We start from the raw sequence: 8887 nt of genomic DNA, 5'->3' as shown, positions 1-8887 counted from the left end.
GGGAGGGGACGCCCGCGCTGAGGCCCGAGAGCGCCCGCGGCCTGGCCCCCCACCCCCGACTTTGTCCAGGGGCTGCGAGCTGCCCCCCCCCCCCCCCCGGTGTAGCAACAGGTACGGGGAGGCCCCTTTCAGGGAGGGAGAAGGGGGGGGTGTCCTTCCCCTACAGAAGAGGAGACTGGATTTATATACCCCGTGGTGGCCCTTCACTGCCCGAAGCGGCTGACAAACTCCTCTCCCTGGCGCGGCCCTCTGGGGTGCCCGCGTTTCTCCAGGTTTCTGCAAATCCTCATCCCGCCCAGGACTCGCCTACCTCCCCCGCCCTCCCTCCCTCCCTCCCTCCCTTTGGCTCCCCCCTTTGGGCTTCTGACACCCACCCACCCCCTCACCTCCTCTTTGTGAGCTGGTCGTAGCCGTCTGGGATTCCAGCCCACCCCACACCACACACACCGCCTCTCAGAGACTGCATGGGGTGCCTTGCCTTCCTCCCACCCACACTCTGGAAATACCCTGCGCTGTTGAGAGACTGGCTGCAAGCAACTTGCCTGTCTTCCCTCTGGCTCCCTTGGAGAAAGGCCGCTTCATCCCATTGGCCCAGGCCTGGTAAATTGCTTCAGGTGCTGCCGGGCAGCGCCGCGTTCCCTTCTTCAGTTTGGAAATCCAGTCCCTGAAGAGGGGCGCAGGAGAGCGAGCCAGGTGGGGCAGTTAGAATGCTGGGCCGGGCCACGGAAGGCACTGGGTGACCACCGTGTGGGCCAGTCTCTCTCAGCTGAACCTACCTCGTAGTGGAAAAGAGCAAGAGTCCAAGAGCAATAATAAATGCAATAATAAATAAAGAGCACCTTAAAGACTGACAGAATTCATGGCAGGGTAGGAGCTTTCTGGCTCACTTCTTTGGAGACTTCGTCAGATGTGAGCCAGTGACTCACGCAAGCGCCTCCCCTGCCACAAATTCTGTCAGTCTTTAAGGTGCTGCTGGACCCTTGCTCTTTTTCACTGCTGCAGACAGACTAACGCCGGGGCAGGGCTCCGAGCCAGACCTCACCTTGATGTACCTCATAGGGTTGTTGTGAGGATATAACTAGGAAGTGGGAACTGTGTATCCTGCCCTGAGCTTCTCAGAGGATCGGTGAGATAAAATGCAGTAAATGAGGTAGTGTACTATTGGCGAGTATTTTTAAATGACTGTTTGCCAGAATTGCGTGCTTCTGATGTCAGGTTTTATAACTGGTAGGATGGTGCACTCTCCTTCTTTCAGGGTCTCTTCTGTTGCTTGACTGCTTGCACAGGTTTGGGGGATTTTTTAATATTAGTGTTCCATCACCAAATCTAAGCCATTTGTAGGTGATTCACTTTTGTAATAATGAATATTCTTAAGTAGATGTTTGGAGATCCTTTAGAATGGTTGGTTTATGACTAAAATAGGACTGAATCAAGTATACTTGCAATATGTATGTAATAGGTTTACAATATTGACAGGTAATTGACAAAAATCAGTTATTGGATGTCTACGTTTCAAGGGATCCTCTTGCCTTATATTTCCCAGTTCCGTATTACTACCCCCTTCATGAGTTCAAGCGGCATAATCTTTGGTGTCTTGGGAGCAGGGCTGGGAAAAGTTTTCAAATCCAAAGTGCTCAAGTAAGATCAAGAAGACCTCAGAGTTTCAGGCAACAGCATTAAATGTTTACTCATCTAAAAGGCTAAGCAAATAGGAACTTTCCAAGAGGGCGTAGCGGCAGCAAGAGACCTTTCCATGGTGGGGTTGGCTTGGCAAAGGAGGTTCAGAGCAATGTCCCCAGAGAAGACCATTTGCAGGCTGGGGCCGGACATTGGCACGGCTCTTTGATACGTTTCTCAGATGGAGCGTTGGTAGTAAAACATTTTTTTTGGGGGGGGTTGCGTTCTGAAACGTGTACTGGCTTCTTGTCAAAGGAAGATGGACAGAAGCTCCAAAAATGCGGAAATGCTATTTTGGATTACTCCTGTGAAATCTGACCTATGTATGAGATCTCGAATTTGATTCTCCCTGATTTATGCCTTTCTCCTCCCCCCATCCTTGTTCTTAGCTTTGGGCATCTATTCATCTCTTTTAAAAAAATCGTTTACCACACTCTCAAAGAGAAAATACAAATACACGAAGATTAGAAAGGTGAATGAAACGCAACATTTCATAAGAGTACAAACCGCAGAACTAAGAGACCTCATATCTGTTCCTCGTTTCTGGCCAAATAGGTGAACATCTAGGCTTTAAAACATTGAAACCCATATCAAATGTATAATGTAAAATATTTTAACAATGCAGTAAAAGTAAATAGACATACAAACGCATCCAGGGAGGAGGGCCAATAAGAGTCCACTTGAGTGAGGTGTGCCAAACAAAACGGAAAAGTCTTCATCCCTTGGTGGGAAACAGAAAAACCTCCCAGGGGACGGAGTTCCAAAGTTTTGGTGCCATGACCAGGACGGCCCTCTCTTGAATTAAATCAGTTTATATTTTCTTTTTATTTAAATATTTCTTTCCGTAGATTTAATGATGTTTGATGTATTTGTGTCCAGGTGTGTTTTGGCCCAAAAATTACTTTGCATCAGGTAGTGCTGTTATACCTGACCTACCTATCCACTGATTTTGAAAGTTTGTCATTTGAAAATAGTTTTTATTTATTTATTTTTATTTATTATTTCGATTTATAGCCCGCCCTCCCCGCAAGCGGGCTCAGGGCAGCTCACAAATAGAGCACATGCCAATACATAAAACAGGTTAAAAACAACAGGTTAAAAAAAATGGGAGTATTAATTTTTTGCATCCTGCATTGTAACGGAGCATTCTTCCTAGCACTGTCAATATCTGGGCACGATAACTGTTGAATCTGCAATGTTCCTGGCTAGGAAAAGGCCCAGTAGTACCATTTCTATCGAACTCATAGAGGAGGAGAGTTTTCTGGACGTACAATTCTTCTGAATTGATCTAAGGATTACAAAATGGTACTTTTTAAAATAAAGTGAGGGCTTACCCTTCCTTTCCCTTCAAATTATAGCATTTAGTGACAAAACAGTTGAGATGCTGCCATGCGAAGTTTTCAGAAACCTAGACGTTTTGGGAGAAATTGAAATAAATGCTGTACTTAACAACCAAAACTTATTTTACTAATTTTGCAACACTAATCACGTTATTTATAACTTGGCATATAAAATTGTTTTGCTTGGAATAAATATGGGAAGTTTAAATGCCTTAGTTTTCTACAAGCAAAACAAAAGTTTAATAATATATTGCAATATATTTAATGCATTGTTATATATAAGAAACACAAGTGTATTATTTGGGCAGAAACAGTCTCAAAGTCACAATAGGACTAGTAGAATATTGGGGTTCTTTATAATGTAGAAATCCTGAACTGGTCAGCAGTGTAGCCTTAGTGTACCCATGACAGTGTACTGATTGCAGACCAAATTAGTTACATTTAAACAATGTTTTAAACTATAGTATAGCCTCCCTACAGTAAGAACAGGGATTATCATTTGCTGTTGTTGCATATTGTCTTATATAGAAATCTTTATACTTCACCTTTTGAGTGTGTAAAATCTTTATCTTAAGTATTTCACTCATTCTAAAAGAGAGAATATTTTGGAAGAGGTTTTTTCCAGTGTTCCCCAAAATGTCCGATTTTCCCCTTGGTTCTTTAGTTTGGGATGTTCATGATCCTGCATTTTAAAAATACTAATAAAACCAATGTTGGGGTGGAAGAGTAGGTTTCTCACATCCAGGGCTGTTTATATTATATTGAAGCTCATCTTCCCCCTGCTGTTCTCAGCCTTCGAAGGGAAAAAGTCAGCTTGTCTTTTCATAGGCTAATAACAGCACGGTGAGAGGTTGGTGTTGCTTGATCAAATTCTAATGTTTCTATGGCCCTCATCAAGATCTTTCTGTGGCCCTCTAAACAGCTTATACTTCTGTTTTAAAATACCCAGGGAGATCATGTCGGATCTTATCATGATCCATAGAGAGCCCCTATTTCTTGCCTCTTGTAGGAATAGGCAGCTAATAATTCAAGGGTCAAGGACAGTTCAGGGCTTCCCAGTGGCTCCCTGTCTGGATGCTGGTTTAGTCCCAGGGCCAAGAGCTCTCTCTTCATGAGAAGGGCTCATTTTGGCTTGAGAGCTAAGGCAGGCAAAAGGAAGCAGATTCTGAGGTGTGCAAGAAAATTCAGTGCCGTTCATGCTGGCAAGGAATATGCTGGAGCTCCCGTCTCTCACTGAATTCTTAGGTGCCTAAAGAGAAGATTGCCCACGCCTCTGTTGATATCCACGCTGAGAAGGAGGCTGTAGCAAAAAGCTTATTGCCTCTTTGGCTTCTGCAAGAGTGAGTCAGGAGACAGAGCTGATATTCCTGGACCTGCAGGTCTCTGCTTAGCTGCTTGTACTCAGCAAGTCTTCCCGGTCAGGCAGTTGACAGATATACGGCCTGAGGGCTACATTGGCATACTCCCTGTTTGTTTTGGTTGGTTTTGGCAGTGGCATTTTATCTTGGTACCTTGAGTATTGGTAACACTTTCAGAATGCAGCCAGTGCTTGTTAATATTAGTGGCTTGACTTTCCACACAAACCTCCATCCTGTTGCAATCTGATGCATGCATTTCCGAAAATAATTTTCAGTGGAATTGGGGGGACGTTTCCAACTAAATGTAATTAGATTAGGACTTTTCTTTTTTTTTTGCTTTTAGAAGGACCCCCTCCCCCCTAGAATCTGTTTCACTTACTTTTCCAGTCAAAGGCAAATTTAGGGAATAAAACTCAAATGCTCTAAGATTGACCAGGAGCCAAAAGAGCAATGGCTTAGGGGAAGTTGATTTGGACCTTAGGCTCATTCATGTATTATGCCTTTGTTACTGTTAGAAACCATTCAGTACACTTAATTTGCAGTGTTGACATGTTACAAAAAACCCAGTGTTTTCACCTCTCTCTACAAAATGGCTGGAGCTGTAAAGAACCAAGTGTGGCAGGTGGGGTTTACCATGATCTTAACCTTGAGGAATGTAATTTGAGAATGTCACATAGGGGAAAAGATTGTTTGCTAGAAGATAATTAAGAATGCCGCTTTCAACAACTTTTGAGGCGCTCCTTAATCTTTCAATTTTGTGTTACCTTTCCATGTAATTTTTTTGGGGTTTTTTTTTTTTTGCGCAATCCAGGAAAGATCCACTTTAGGAACTGTTTGCTTTTCATGGAAGCTCCAGAGCTGCTCTGAAATCTGTAGATTTCCTTACTGATTGATATTCTTTAAAACGAAAGGTTCCCATGCTATCCCTGTTATTTCCGTGACAGTTTGTAGTACGGAAAGTGCTGCCCGGTACTTATTCCGTTGAATCACATGAGGTAGTTAAAATATTCTTAGTTTGCATCTGGGGGAAGATGAGGCCGGGAGCAGAATGCCCAGGGCTCTCTCCAGAAGGCTCATTGCTGAGCAGAGAGTGCCTTGTAACCCAGCACCCCCTGGTCCAAGCCTGACAATCTGTTCCGTTGCCTTATGACATGTGCTTACATTGACACAGAATTTGTCACCTGGCGACCATTTAGTATGTTTGTGTCCCCTGCAGTTGGCGCCTTATGTGTCACCTCTTTAAATTCTTCTTGAGAATAATTGGTATAAACTCTGGTTATAGTGAGAGAGGTCATTCTCGTGTGGGGCAGGATTAAAACCGTAGTGCAGACCGGTGATTCTCTGCCTTTTACGTCTTGTCCCACCGGCGGCTCTTCTAGAGGACCTTGGTCCCAACAGGATAGGGCGGTATATAAGCCGAATGTATAAACAAACAAACAAACAAAAAGCCTACCTTTCTTTCAGTGAAGGCATTTATTGTATCCTTGATGGTAAATTTTAGGGATATAAATATTACAGTAGGATTGTTGGGGGCAAACCTCATTGCTATAGTAACTGTAAAGCATTTGCACTGATAGCTATTGGGGGTGAAGGCAAGCAATTTCTTAACAGTTATGAAAACCCTGAACTAATTCTGTGACCCAGCAGCAGTACGCATACCAACAGTTGAGAACCACTGGTGTAGGCATCATCTTGATCTAAGATTTGACTAAGCTTTTTCTTTTTTTTGCTAAATGTATTGATGTCTCAGCGTACTTGGTTCATTGCTCATTTTCCAGAATTACTGTGGTTGTACACGGGAACCGATTTAATTGTACAGGTTTGAATTTTACGTTATACTTCATGAACTGCTTGGCCCCTTGGCCCTGCTGCTGAAACATTTTCACCCAGGACTATACCATACAAGGTTCAAGGTTCGTTGATGCTTTTCCTGTATGGCTTTTAGTTAGCTGCTGGTGCTGCTGGCTTTATTCCCCTCTTTATCCTCTTGCCTCTTGTGCCTGGGAAGAGCAAATGCCTGCCCCAAGCAGGGAGCTTTCTGGGCATAGGCAAATGTTCTTTAGAAGATAAGCGTATCTTGTATGCTTGAAAATAAGGGTGCCTTTGTTAATTTTTAGTGGATATTTAAGATTGCTGTTGGTGGCAGTGATGCAAATGGGATGTCATTTGCAGGCTGAAAATGCTACTGGCTAGGAGCAGAGTTTAGAAAAAAGTGGATTTTAGTCTCTTTGAAGGAAGAAAAGGCTGTTCAGCTTTTGGGCAAAATGTTAGCGACTACGGTTATCTTTCAAATGTGTTGAGAGCACCATAAGTTGGCTGCAGTTTGATGGCAAAAAAAGCCCGTAGCTATCCTGGAATATTGTCAAATATTGCACGAGTGACCAGCTTGTGCCACACTTGTACAGGAACAGAAAACCCTGTGCGTCGGGCTGCGGCATAGAGTCAGGCCATTGTTGCTTCCTGCCCAGTGCAGTAGATGCAAAACCATCAGAATGTACTGGGAGCTGACAGGCCTTAGCTGGAATTTGCTATCTAATGTAGAAGCGCTTTGCTCATGTTGTCATAAAGAAAAATCAGGACATATGTTCTGAAAACTCATAAAATAAAGTCTGAACTTTTTCAATTCCCTGGAGCCCTTGGTCTGTCGTTGTGTCCTTCTAGATCTGTTCCTCTCCTACAGGTGTTTTGTGTGTGTGTGTGCATGTGTGTGCCCATGCCTGGAAGTCATGGTTTTAAGGGATAGTAGTTTCATGCCCATAATTTCTGTACTGGCGGAGCATCTGATTCAAAGGGATATTTTAGTTGCAGATCATCAAATCGAATCCTCTAGAGAGGTGCTGTAATGTAGAAGCATGTAGCCTATCATAGAATAATTTACACAGCCCTGAAAAACAGCGGCATTTGTCTTGACTCTGATTACTACTTTTGCAATGCCTCAGGTGTTTAGTTGAGGAGGAACCCTTTCACTTCTCTGTGTGTTTGCAGAGCGCCAGTCACATAGTTGGTGATTAACTAAGTGTTAATAGTAGGCAAAACCACACAGACACTGATCGGGCACTGTAAAAATCAGTTCATACAAACACATGTAGGAACAACAAAAGAGGAAGCCATTTGAATGTTTTCTAGAACTTATAATTATATTACCCAGCATTTTATTTAAAAGTAATAAAATGTCTAAAGTACACATTTCAAAAGCGCCAATAAAGTGGTTATTTGGGGTCATGACCTCCCATGAAAAACCTTCAAGGGAGCTTTAGCAGTCTGCGTCTATAATACTAGTTCTGTAACATGACTTCCAAAAATAAGCGTCTGAATTTCCAGTGTGATGGATTATTAATCCAGGGAGTTAGTTTATTGTCTCCAGAATAATTTGTTTCGTTCCAGAACCTCAACAGGAACCTCGCAGAATTTGTCCACTAATTTAAGATTGCTTTGTAAATTGCCAGTGCAGCATCTTAAAATCATTAGGGAACGTTCTGGTAAAATTCACTGTAAGGGAGGATGAATACTATAAAGCTGTCATTTTGGCCAGTGGGGTTTCATCACTTTTTCTCTACTGTAGAAACATACTAACTGCCAATAATTTTTATTTGACCACTAATCTCTGTCAGATTAAATGAATTTAGATTCACATGTTATATATACCTCCATATAAGTGTCCTTTGAGGATCTGGAGGGTAAAGTATGATAAATTGATGTGAGCCATTCCGCTCCCTGGCTTACAGTGTTGAATTGACTAATGTTCATTATTTCACTGTTTCTGTTGATTACTGCTTGCGACCTTTCAGGTGCATAAATTCTTAGCATAGCTTTACATTGGTCTGGAAATCTGAATGTAAGGATTGGCATGGTTATCACCATGTTTCCATCCGATGAAGTAAGCTCCATCTCACACAAGCCTTTGCTGGAGTAAGTTGGGTTTCATCGTGTTGTGAGAGTGAGTGAGTGATGCTTGTGTTCCATTTGAGTTGCATCTCCTCCTGGCATAGGCAGAAGGCCCTTCTGTGATGCATCACACCCCATGGTGGTCTGTCTAGGTAGAACTACAGTTGTGGAGGTACCTGCTGGATACCCATTTTCAGTGGTTATACAGGAAAGCCAGAAATGGTAATAGCACTAGCTGTACCCTGCTTCTGACTCCTCTCTGGGAGAATCGGCCTGAATTCCTAATCCAGAGGCATGTTTTGCAGATCTGTTGTGTAGGGTTCGCTGTATTCATAGAAGCATTGCCTCATGCCTGCAATTTCAGTCTCCAGGAGCCTGTGCCTAATGGGCTGAAATACACAGTGACAGGCGGCAACAGCTGCCAATTACAGCACCACTTCCGAACTCCCGTTGATGGATTGGCCTCTCAGAACTTGGTCTGTACATGAGAGGCGGTAGCAGCAAATGCATCCCGATGATGCAGGAGGGATTCTTCTCAGAATGTTGTGGGAGGAATGGGGGTGGGGGTGGGCCCTGGAAAAGGTAGCTGTGCTGCTTTGCGGGCAGATTCATTCTGGAAAAGATCTG

Source organism: Gekko japonicus, unplaced genomic scaffold, assembly GCF_001447785.1.
Source record: "Gekko japonicus isolate JY-2015 unplaced genomic scaffold, Gekko_japonicus_V1.1 scaffold275, whole genome shotgun sequence".
NCBI classification, from domain to species: Eukaryota; Metazoa; Chordata; class Lepidosauria; order Squamata; family Gekkonidae; genus Gekko; species Gekko japonicus.
The sequence above is the reverse complement of the archived record's forward strand: the minus strand, read 5'-3'. Positions refer to the sequence as shown.